Raw genomic sequence first — 12,071 nt, 5'->3', positions numbered from 1 at the left:
TTTCAAGATAAAATGTTAATTTGTAACCTAGTTATTTGCTCAAATATCAAAATTCTAATTTCACACCGGTTTCAATTCAAACTAAAATTAAACACTATTTACATAAGTGGTAATTGATATTTAAACACTATAAGTTAACATTTAAATAATATATATGCTTCTTGTAAGGTTTAAAGACGTTATCCATGCATTAGCTCGTTCATTGATTAAACTTACTTCTTTTATTCTTTCATTTTTTTACCCTTATCATAGAAAATGTGAATGTGATTATTTTCTTGGTAAAAAGTATCTTAGAACACTCACATCCAAATAGAAAAAGTCCCTGTAGAAAGAGAAACGCCCTTAAAAGAAAAAAAACATCCAATATTTTCATTTGTTCCATCTCTTAATGCACTCTTTCTTCTTTTATTTGTCAAACCTAACATAGTTTTAGCACATAACTGTCCTCGTTTTGAGATATCAAAATGGAATTGGATTTCATGATAAAATTTTAATTTGTAAATTAGTTATTTGCTCAACTCAAATATCGGAATTATAATTTCACACCAATTTCAGTTCTCACTAAATTTAAACACTAAGTGGTAATTGATATTTAAACAACATAAGTGATCGTAAAATAATATCTAATTTTTTGTGAAGTTTAAAGCCATTATCCATCCATTAACTCGTCCATTGGGTAAACTCACTTCTTTTATTCCCCCGTTCTTTTACCTTTGTCATAGAAACCGAGAATGCGATTTTTTCTAGCCAAAACATATCTTAGAACACTCACATCGTGTTTCTTTGTCCAATAATAACTTGTCATGGACATGCATTGAATCCTTTGAGTTGTTAATAATTTAAATATTTTATCATTAAAATCAGGCTTAAGACAAAACCTAGCAAAATCCAAACAATATTCTAAACTATTATTACAAATATTATGTAGTATAAAAAAAATTTGATGTTGGATGAGTATATCTATTACAAATCGTAGGAATTATGTAATTACAATGAGCTGTTTGAGAAAATGATAGAAATTTTGTTGGTACGAGTAAATGAAGTACTTGACCAATCTAATCTCAAACTGTAGTCATACGAGGATGACCACCAGTGGCTACATCATCCGGAATAAATTTCCCCCAAAACCAATGTGATTTCCAAACTTGATTCATTTCTTCAATTCGAATATTCCTTGTCTCAGGCAGGAGCAAGGCAACAAAAATGGTCATGATAAGCACAAATCCAGCAAAGAAGAAGAAAAGACCAAACTTCAAGTGACAAAGCATGGTTAGGAAAACTTGGGCAATGACAAAGGTAAATAACATGTTTACAGCAACATTGGTGCCCTGACCTGCAGATCGAACCTCAAGAGAGCATATTTCACTAGGAACCAACCAACCTAGTGGACCCCAAGACCATGCATATGCTGCAACGTACGCACATATAAAGAATAAGAGAAGACCTGCTTCTCCATTGGTAAAATAGCCTTCACCACTCACTCCAAACTTTAGAGCAATCATGATTCCGACAGCAAGCTACACATATTATGAATTTCAAAATTAGTTGTTCACGGTAACGAATGAATTTAGTGATAAAACTGTTATTTTTAAATATTAAAATAACAAACATTATTTATCAATTAGGTTAAGGTTTTTACCTGACAAATAAGCATTTGAATCCCACCTTCGAGGAACAATATCCTTCTTCCAAACTTGTCCACAGAGAAAATGGAAACAAAAGTTGCAACCACATTAACGCCTCCAGTGATAACTGAAGACATAAGGGAAGTATCGTTTCCAAAGCCTAAAGTTTTAAAGAGGACAGGAGCATAAAACATGATGACATTGATGCCAGTGAATTGTTGGAAAAAGGGAATCAGAGAGCAAAAAGTGAGTTGAGGTCTGTATTTTGGTTTTGTAATGTTCTTCCATGGATGTTCAACATCTTTGGCTGCTTTAGCCGCATTAACGAGGTCTTGGAACTCCTCGTCAACATTATCCACGCCACGAATCTTTTGCAACATTTTCTTAGCTTCTTCTTTTTTACCTCTTTCGATTAAGGAGTTAGGGGTGTCACCTAAGAAAAGAGATCCTACACATAGCATGATTGCAGGAACTGCACCAGCACCTAAAGAAATTCTCCAACCATATTCTAGTTTTCCAGTGCCGTAATTAATAAGGTTTGCAACCAATATGCCAATTGTGATCATCATTTGAAATCCAATGTTAAGTGCACCTCTTATCGATGTTGGAGCCATTTCAGACAAGTAGACAGGTACAGACTATTGGAAATAATAATAACAAAAAAGAAAAAGGAAATGTTAAAAACAATTTAATAATGAAGGTTTCCCCATAGTCATATAACCAAATTGGAAAGCATTGACAATGATGCAAAGCCTTACCTGATTACAATATCCAACACCAAAACCAAGTAATAATCGACCTATGATGAGCATTTCAATATTGACTGCAAAACCGTTCAACAACGCACCAACAAGGAAGAATAAACCACCTGCAAACATAGAGGTCTTGCGTCCCATCATTCTTGTGGTGGTGGAAGCAAAGAAAGAAGCTACCAATGCAGCAAGATATAAAGAAGAGGTGAACAAAGTAAGGAGTTCGTTGTCAAATTTGCAGTATTGACTTTCATGGAGAGACTCATCTTTCATTTTTTTATAAACACTCGGAAAGAATTTTAATAAGAATGGTTCCATGGAAGTCACTCCTCCCGTGATTCCAAGATCATAACCAAACAGTAGACCGCCCATGGCTGCTACAAAACATGTGACCAACACGAATAACGTGATCTTACTTTCATATTGTCTTCCATTTTCTAGAGTAGCAGAAGCTCCACCTGCCATCTTTAAAATGTTATATTTTAATTGGATCTCTTTCTTTCTCTTAAACTTTCTTTCTTTTTCTGCATATCAGATTTTAGGAACTTGTTTTATAATCTAAAATATGCTAATAATAACATCTAACGGATAAGGATGAGTTATAAAATTAAAATAACTTCGCCAACAATATAATATATTTTTATGCTTCTAATTATCTATCATGTTGTTAATAGCCAAACTGGTGTGTATTGTTATTTGTTTCACGTTAGAACTCATAAGTTATTTTAAGGACTTAAGATAAGAACTAGTTAGTGAAAATTTAAAGAGTCGTGGTTTTATAAACCAAGGTTAATTTCGTCGTTATGGGTGATAATAATTTGTTTATAATTAAAGAACATCGATTAATACTCAACTTATTTGTTCATACGAGTTAATATTGCGTTTATAAGAATTTATTAAAAAAAATAACAAAACTTTAATTTCATAAACTAAACTGCTTTTACTGAAATTTTGAATAATTGATGAAAGAAAATGTATGCACAACTTATTTAAGAGACAGTTGAGTACTCTTGTTGTTTGTCTCTTGCACAAAAGAAATAATTGACTTTCTAATACTCGATTCTAAACCTCAAGTCACATAAAAAAGAAGAGAAAAATAAATTTGTGAATCTATTACAACAATATATTCTAAAAAAAATAAATCGGTGCACCAAGCTTATAGTTTGAACCAAAAAGAAAAAATTAAATAAGAAAGTTCATAAGTAACCAAAACTTAAGAAAAAAGAACTGAAAGGAAATTTCATTAACATGTTTGGAGGACTAGAAAAGAAAACAAGTTCCAACAAAACAAATTTGTACATATTTGACTTAAATAATTTATTTTTCATGAAAGGATCCTTAGTTTTAGTTAGTATTATCTTCGTTTTATTTCTCCAACTAATTCCTTTTTTTTTTAATGATTCTGTTTTATTTTATTTTTGTTAGTTAGTATTGATAACTTGGTTTCGGCATTTGATGACAACAATAAAAACCAATGTAACAAAAGGTGTCATTAATTGTAGACTTTGTTATTGTCTTAAAAATCCTACAATAAAATAGTATCAACAACAGGATCTCACAATAAAAAGTTATCGGCCATAACATCTCATGACTATGACTGTCTTAATGTAAGAGGTTATCGCTTGGATGACCTAAATCATGAACGAATCCAAAGATTTCGTTGACCTTAATATGATCATCAATTTAACTTATTTGATGATATAATGTAAACACATGAGACAAACTTAAATAAAAATAAAAAAACTCTTGAAAGATTTATTGTGAAACTCTATGTCGATGATACCCTAAATTGGTACATACAAACTCTGAAGCATTCAATACATAAAACCTATTTTGGGTTTCCAATCCATGTGAACAAGTCATACTCTTCTATGTTTAGTTATAATTTTTCAAGTTCTATTAAATTAAATTCCGTTAACTATTCTACCTCCATCATAAAGTTGGTAACAATAAGTAATATTCGTTTAGATGAGCATGTCAATATTTTCATTGATATTTTAAGTATTTAAAAGAACTTTTCCTTTCATTTACCTCCCGTAAGTTCAAATATAAATGCGTTCTCATTCTTTGGAAATCTAATTTTGTAAAATAAAATTAAGAAATTCTTCTTCTTTTACTTGAGTTAGGAAACATAACTATTCTTCAACCAAAACCAAAATAAAAACTTCAATATTTTCATGTGTTCAATCTCTTAATTTGATGGTGGCGGCCACCAACCACCACAATTAATTTACTGTTTATTGTTTTATTTGTCAAACCTAACACAACTTTACGGCATAACTACCCTAATTTTGAGATATCAAAACGGAATTCGATTTCAAGATAAAATGTTAATTTGTAACCTAGTTATTTGCTCAAATATCAAAATTCTAATTTCACACCGGTTTCAATTCAAACTAAAATTAAACACTATTTACATAAGTGGTAATTGATATTTAAACACTATAAGTTAACATTTAAATAATATATATGCTTCTTGTAAGGTTTAAAGACGTTATCCATGCATTAGCTCGTTCATTGATTAAACTTACTTCTTTTATTCTTTCATTTTTTTACCCTTATCATAGAAAATGTGAATGTGATTATTTTCTTGGTAAAAAGTATCTTAGAACACTCACATCCAAATAGAAAAAGTCCCTGTAGAAAGAGAAACGCCCTTAAAAGAAAAAAAACATCCAATATTTTCATTTGTTCCATCTCTTAATGCACTCTTTCTTCTTTTATTTGTCAAACCTAACATAGTTTTAGCACATAACTGTCCTCGTTTTGAGATATCAAAATGGAATTGGATTTCATGATAAAATTTTAATTTGTAAATTAGTTATTTGCTCAACTCAAATATCGGAATTATAATTTCACACCAATTTCAGTTCTCACTAAATTTAAACACTAAGTGGTAATTGATATTTAAACAACATAAGTGATCGTAAAATAATATCTAATTTTTTGTGAAGTTTAAAGCCATTATCCATCCATTAACTCGTCCATTGGGTAAACTCACTTCTTTTATTCCCCCGTTCTTTTACCTTTGTCATAGAAACCGAGAATGCGATTTTTTCTAGCCAAAACATATCTTAGAACACTCACATCGTGTTTCTTTGTCCAATAATAACTTGTCATGGACATGCATTGAATCCTTTGAGTTGTTAATAATTTAAATATTTTATCATTAAAATCAGGCTTAAGACAAAACCTAGCAAAATCCAAACAATATTCTAAACTATTATTACAAATATTATGTAGTATAAAAAAATTTGATGTTGGATGAGTATATCTATTACAAATCGTAGGAATTATGTAATTACAATGAGCTGTTTGAGAAAATGATAGAAATTTTGTTGGTACGAGTAAATGAAGTACTTGACCAATCTAATCTCAAACTGTAGTCATACGAGGATGACCACAGTGGCTACATCATCCGGAATAAATTTCCCCCAAAACCAATGTGATTTCCAACTTGATTCATTTCTTCAATTCGAATATTCCTTGTCTCAGCAGGAGCAAGGCAACAAAAATGGTCATGATAAGCACAAATCCAGCAAAGAAGAAGAAAAGACCAAACTTCAAGTGACAAAGCATGGTTAGGAAAACTTGGGCAATGACAAAGGTAAATAACATGTTTACAGCAACATGGTGCCCTGACCTGCAGATCGAACCTCAAGAGAGCATATTTCACTAGGAAACCAACCAACCTAGTGGACCCAAGACCATGCATATGCTGCAACGTACGCACATATAAAGAATAAGAGAAGACCTGCTTCTTCATTGGTAAAATAGCCTTCACCACTCACTCCAAACTTTAGAGCAATCATGATTCCGACAGCAAGCTACACATATTATGATTTCAAAATTAGTTGTTCACGGTAACGAATGAATTTAGTGATAAAACTGTTATTTTTAAATATTAAAATAACAACATTATCAATTAGGTTAAGGTTTTTACCTGACAAATAAGCATTTGAATCCCACCTTCGAGGAACAATATCCTTCTTCCAAACTTGTCCACAGAGAAAATGGAAACAAAAGTTGCAACCACATTAAGCCTCCAGTGATAAACTGAAGACATAAGGGAAGTATCGTTTCAAAGCCTAAGTTTTAAAGAGGACAGGAGCATAAAACATGATGACATTGATGCCAGTGATTGTTGGAAAAAAGGGAATCAGAGAGCAAAAGTGAGTTGAGGTCTGTATTTTGGTTTTGTAATGTTCTTCCATGGATGTTCAACATCTTTGGCTGCTTAGCGCATTAACGAGGTCTTGGAAACTCCTCGTCAACATTATCCACGCCACGAATCTTTTGCAACATTTTCTTAGCTTCTTCTTTTTTACCTCTTTCGATTAAGGAGTTAGGGTGTCACCTAAGGAAAAGAGATCCTACACATAGCATGATTGCAGGAACTGCACCAGCACCTAAAGAAATTCTCCAACCATATTCTAGTTTTCCAGTGCCGTAATTAATAAGGTTTTGCAACCAATATGCAATTGTGATCATCATTTGAAATCCAATGTTAAGTGCACCTCTTATCGATGTTGGAGCCATTTCAGACAAGTAACAGGTACAGGACTATTGGAAATAATAATAACAAAAAAGAAAAGGAAATGTTAAAAACAATTTAATAATGAAGGTTTCCCCATAGTCATATAACCAAATTGGAAAGCATTGACAATGATGCAAAGCCTACCTGATTACAATATCCAACACCAAAACCAAGTAATAATCGACCTATGATGAGCATTTCAAAATTGACTGCAAAACCGTTCAAACAACGACCAACAAGGAAGAATAAACCACCTGCAAACATAGAGGTCTTGCGTCCCATCATTCTTGTGGTGGTGGAAGCAAAGAAAGAAGCTACCAATGCAGCAAGATATAAAGAAGAGGTGAACAAAGTAAGGAGTTCGTTGTCAAATGTGCAGTATTGACTTTCTGGAGAGACTCATCTTTCATTTTTTTATAAACACTCGGAAAGAATTTAATAAGAATGGTTCCATGGAAGTCCACTCCTCCCGTGATTCCAAGATCATAACCAAACAGTAGACTGATGGACAAATTTGTAAGCACCAAAATATGATGTCACAAACTTGTTTCACAATCGGCAAGTATGACCGAATCGTTCAAGTAATAAAACTTGGTAAGACCAAGTATCGTTCTTCCCAAAGGACTCACGGCCTAGTTTAGTTATGTGTTTCTTGATTACTAAGACTTACAAACGAAATATTGAGTTTAATATGCAAGACAGAAAATAAACATGTATGCATGAATTGATCAATGGCAAAGACAAAGATAAACACTTTCAATGGAAATATGAATGAATATGTTGTTGGGGGTCAATTTCATCTCATCCACTCTCATATATTTTAGGAATTCTCATTCAAATCATCATTGTTAATGCCACTCTCTAATGTACCATTCTAGATGGCTTCTCCCTAATCAAATAGTTCATACAATTCCTAGCATTCCTAATGATTAGTTCATGAGTGCAGGAGCTTAAGGCAACCAATATAATATTGTCAGTAAATATTGGGAGAAATTCCCCGGATCTAGATTTCCCCGTACGTGTCCGTATCAACAAAACCAATAATCATGCATTAGAATGAGTTAAACAATGCAAGCATTGAGCAAAGAGGAAAAACCCTAACTAATGATGAAAGAAAGCATATGTCTTAATTCAAAGATGTATTCAACAAATCCATATATGAGAGCTTCAAGAGATTACATTGATTCCCCAACAAACATACAAGGTTTAGTTCACCATATTCATGGTGAACCTAGATGAATAACAATGAAAGTATGAAAGAATAAACCCAATAAAGGTGAAGAGGTAGCCTGAGCATCCAAGATCCTCCTTCAAAGGGGTGAAAGAGAGAGTGTTTGCCTCGTTTCTGCCAAAGATCCTAACTAAAGGACGTGCAAGCCCTTATATACTAATCTAGAGTTACAAAAGATTACAAAAGCCCAAGCCCAAAAAGTGCCGCTCAGCCATTTACCGCTCAGCGGTGGTTACGCGTCTTCTTTCTTCCCCTCAGCGGCCATTTGCCCCTCAGCGGTTCCAACGCCACCTCTTGAGTGCCGCTCAGCGGTAGTTTGCCGCTGAGCGGTGCCTTCGACTTCTCCTTTTTGCACTCTTTCTTGTCTTTTCTAATGTCCTCTCTCTCATTCTTCACTTCTTTCACCAAATTCACCTCAAAACCTGCACAAAAACACTAAATCAAGCATAAACCTGTCCAGCTCTCTTATTTCTGAAAATATAAACAAAATGCATGATTTCAAGCTAGTTTCTAAGTCTAAAGGTTGCTTTTAGTATCACTTTTAAGCATGAAAATAACAGTTTTTCAACTGTTATCACAACCCCAAACTTAGAACTTTGCTTGTCCTCAAGCAAACAAAATGTAACTCCATCTCCAACCAATTCATATGATGGTTCACTCATTCAAAATCCTCTTTTCAAGATAAGTAATAACTTCACTCAAACTTAGACCAAGAGTTAATCAAGATGTGCACATGCTTTAGTGTTCACAAAGTCATTTAAATTCCAACAAATGCTATTTTTCATGAATGATCAATCAATTAAGCATGGATGTTCATGTGCTTATGGAATTTCCTCACTAGGTAAAGTGTTTCACTCAACACACAAGTGTATAAGAGGTAAAGTGTTTCACTCATTCACTCCACTATCACAATGTCACATGAATCAACTTTGCCTTTCATTTAACCACAATCAAATACATTCACAAGCATGCATCATCACAAGGACTTTTCAATGGCTTATAATGTGGCTGGGCTAACAAGAAAATTGGTTTTTCTGGATCACAAAATCCTTGAGTTAAGAGAATCATAACAACACAATCTTCTTATTCATTCCCAACTTTCTTTTGCCTTTGCTTTTGCATTTGCATTGAGCTTTGCTTCTTTTTCTTTTCTTTTCTTTGCATATTCTTACTTTTTAGCTCTTAGCTCAATGCTTTTTCCTTTTTCATGTTTCCCCAATAACCCCAAACTTGAACATTTAACAATACCACACAAGATCTTCTACTTAACTCAAGGTAAAGATTTTCAATCAAGGGTGTTCAGTGTATATTTAAGGCTAAGGGTTCAAAGGATAGAACACAACGTGTTCTCTTTTAGAAGGCTAACTTTATGAATTTGGCCAATAAAAAGGGTTTCAAAAACACGGCCTTTGATCATATGATGCAAAACAAGCAATTGATTCAATCATAGAAAACCTGGGCAAAGTCATTCATGCTTTCAAAGTAATAGCATTCAACAATAACAACTCTGGAGCTCAAAACCTCACATATAAGCTCATTCACATTTGACATGCACATCCTGCTTAATTTCACAATCACAATCATGATATTATGCATTTGTTCACAAAGCTTGTGAATCACCTGTATAAGCATTTTAATGTGCACATCATCTCAACATCAATCAATCAATAAGCATCATCAAGCATTACTTATCACACAATCACAGTTAATAGCAAACCATCATAAAAACCAGGTGTTCAATAGAGTACATCAAACCCTAATCTAAAAACAAAAACAAATAAGTTCAGAAAACTTAAACCACAAAAGCATAATCATATGATAGCATTCATCAGTAAATGCTATCTCAGCTCCTCATCAGTCCGAGCTCTCTGTATCTTCCTCTTCCTCTTCATCATCATCTTCATCAAATGCATCCTCCTCCTCTGCTTCATCTTCTCCATATCTCTGGCTGAAGCTTCAGCTGCTCCAGCTCCTCCATATACTGGTTCTTCTGGCCAAGCTACCACATTATGGAATTCATCCATAGTCCACCTGTGTGCTGGAGGGGTATCATACATCCCCACTATCATCTCAGCCGTGGCCACCTGCCCTCTGTGGATGGACTGCAACTGAGCACCTATAAGAGACATATACATGTCCCTCATCTGGAATGGTTCTGCCTCATGAGTATCAGCAGAAGTCCTGCTCTGTGCTGGCCTTCTCTCTCTACGAGCCTGGCGTGGTGGCACTGGCTGGGCTGCCTCCTCACCTCCACAGTACTGTCTGTAATAGGCCTCATCTATAGCTTTTCTTGGCCTCTCAAATGGTGGAACAGAAGTGTCCACCCCAGCTAGCTTGCAAAGGTGAGTGATCAAAGAAGGATGTCCCAGTGGTGCTTTGTTGTTTGAGGTGTTAGCACACACACTAATCTCATCAGCTATCACCTGCCCAATATTAACATTCAAGTTTCTGATAACACAGTAGATGAATAGTGCCCTGCTGAGAGTAATATCTGACACATGTGAACATGGCTGAATGTTGGCATGAGAAAATGCCATCCAATACTTTGCAAGAGGAGTCAAATCTGTCCTCCTAATGTTAACCACTGAGCCAGATCTATTCCTTTGGAAGTGTCCTCCAGGTATGCACAATACTCTCTCACATCCTCAAAGTCAGCACCTTCCTCCATGCTAAGAGCAAACTGGCATTGCTCACCAGCCCACACAGTATCCAGAAAGTTATTGATGGAGTCAGGATCATACCTGATAGCATGGCCTCTAACATAGCCCAAATAATTCTCAGCTGGATAATCACCAATCTTCTTTGCATTGGTGTAGAATTCTTTCACCACAGCTATGTTGGCAGGTGATGGATAAGTGGCTAGCTTCCCCAATCATTCCCTAACACTTGCTCTCCAAATTGAGGAGCAAAGTTAGGTATCATTCCAACCTTTCTCTCCATTAGAAGTCTCCTGTCCTGAACCACCCTAAAGTGCTTCTCATGTTTCCTAGAGAGGAACCTGCCATTATGGGGCTGCTCTGGTTCCTTTTCCTTTCTCTTGGTTGCCATGGTTTTCAATCTCTTTCCTGAAGAGGATGCCATTCCTGCATTCAAACAAATCCAAAACCACAGAACATGATGTTAATCATTAGTAAACAGAACACAACTCCTTTCGAAGCTAAACCACCGCTGAGGGCCAGAATTTCCCCTCAGCGCCACCAGTGCCACATTCAAACACGCAAAAACCAGAAAAACAAATCTGGCAGAGTGCCGCTCAGCGGTAAATGCCGCTCAGCGGTGATCTGCAGATTTTTGCAAATCTCTTTTTAAAACTGTCCTAACTCCACCCAAATGCAATTTTCAGTTTTCCAGTTCATAATCAAGCAGTTTAATCGGTTCAAACATCAAATATATCATCAAATCATGCATAGAAACTAAAACCCCTAATATTCATGCTTTGACAATCACATTCAAATTCAAGAACCCTAGAATGAACAAAATGCATTTTACTTACTTGGGTGGAGATGCTAGATGATATGAGAATGCTTCCAAACTAGAATGCTCTCTTCCAACCCCAAACTTTGATGGCACACTAGTGAAAAGTGAGTGGAAGAGAAATTTTCTAAAGAGGGAAGAGTAAAAGATGTGGAAAACCTAGAGGAGTGTGGAAGTTTGTGCAGAGAAGAGCTTGAAAGATGTAAAAACGCGCAGCTTAGGGTTTAAAAATACCCCAATGGGCTCGGGTTCCGCTAAGGGGAACTTAAGCCCATCTGCGATAGTACCGCTCAGCGGTAATTGCCGCTCAGCGGCACTTTCGTGATGTGCCCTTCTCCTTCTTTTCTTGACCTACGTGCCTTCCTAGCATACCCCTCATAGGTTCCCTGCAATTCAATGTTAAAAATGCTTATGCAAATCCTAAAAAAAACAAACAGAAAACAATCAATCAA

At 35.0% G+C, this 12,071-nt stretch overlaps 1 pseudogene; it reads right to left on the bottom strand.

Annotated features, from left to right (window-relative positions):
* Positions 1-1,061: 1,061 nt before the first annotated feature.
* LOC148193304 (sugar transport protein 10 pseudogene) lies at positions 1,062-2,842 on the bottom strand (annotated as a pseudogene).
* Between the last annotated feature and the right edge of the window lie 9,229 nt (positions 2,843-12,071).

Source organism: Vigna umbellata, chromosome 9, assembly GCF_029865625.1.
Source record: "Vigna umbellata cultivar VRB3 chromosome 9, Vumbellata_1.0, whole genome shotgun sequence".
In the NCBI taxonomy this organism is placed as follows: domain Eukaryota; kingdom Viridiplantae; phylum Streptophyta; class Magnoliopsida; order Fabales; family Fabaceae; genus Vigna; species Vigna umbellata.
The sequence above is the reverse complement of the archived record's forward strand: the minus strand, read 5'-3'. Positions and strand labels throughout refer to the sequence as shown.